Raw genomic sequence first — 1,058 nt, 5'->3', positions numbered from 1 at the left:
CCCGTCCAGAGGACCTATACAATTTATTTCTTTTTGAGTTTTTACCTGGATTACTGAGATGCATCAGGACAAATCTTATCAGGATATTTTGTCTATTTGTAAGTCAAAATATCTCACGCCGTTGGCAAACTTTTTTTTTTCTTGACAAGCCAATATGACTCAAATAATATTTTTTGAGCAATCTTTACGTATCAGGATGGGTTATCAAGGGTTTTTTCTTTTCCATCTGAGTCAGATCAACATCGTTCACACAATCACCCATCATCCCTGTTTAGCATTACCTAGCAGTGGCTGCATGTACATAACAAAAGGTGGCCTAATAGGTTGCAAATTACCCCAGCACTGCCATTTGGCAGTCTCTGGTAGAAAAAGGATTTGTTTGAAAATGCTGGTAGTTRTAGTGCTAAACTCAACACTGATTAGATGCAAACTCACTGAGCTTCTGTCCTTAGTTTGTAAGTTTTCTTATTTTAAGGTCCACTCAGTTTATCGTATTAGCACTGGTGAAATATGGAGCTAAAGTGTGTTAAATAATGAAACAGTGGTGCCCAATCCTGGTCTTTGAGCGTCTATATCCTGCAAATGTAAAAGGTTTCTTTGCTTTAACGCCTGATTTGAAAGAATTAGTGTTAAACAGGTTCCTGCAGAACTCGAAGAGCAGGAAGTCAATTTAAACATTCAGAGTGGTCCTGGAGGACCAGGTTTAGACACCACTTGATTAGTTTGGCAAAGAATGCTGGTTGGTCCAGGTAACCTTGGTGGAAATGTTGTGCTTTTGTATTTGTTACAATGAAAGGCCCATTTTTTCCAAAATATTCTACCTTGTGGGGACCTYCTGCTCCTTATGGAGCCCYTAAAATCAAATGWTTTTGGATTGGGGGATAGGGTCCGTGTACCATTCGTTCAATTGATTTTTCGTCAGGGTTATGCTTTGTAAATGAATGGAAGTCAATGGAAACTCCCTGTGAAGAAAGAAAGACGTGTGTGTGTGTGTGTGTGTGTGTGTGTGTGTGTGTGTGTGTGTGTGTGTGTGTGTGTGTGTGTGTGTGTGTGTGTGT

This window comes from Austrofundulus limnaeus, unplaced genomic scaffold (genome assembly GCF_001266775.1).
Source record: "Austrofundulus limnaeus strain Quisiro unplaced genomic scaffold, Austrofundulus_limnaeus-1.0 Scaffold1, whole genome shotgun sequence".
Taxonomy (NCBI): domain Eukaryota; kingdom Metazoa; phylum Chordata; class Actinopteri; order Cyprinodontiformes; family Rivulidae; genus Austrofundulus; species Austrofundulus limnaeus.
Note: the sequence above shows the minus strand (reverse complement) of the source record.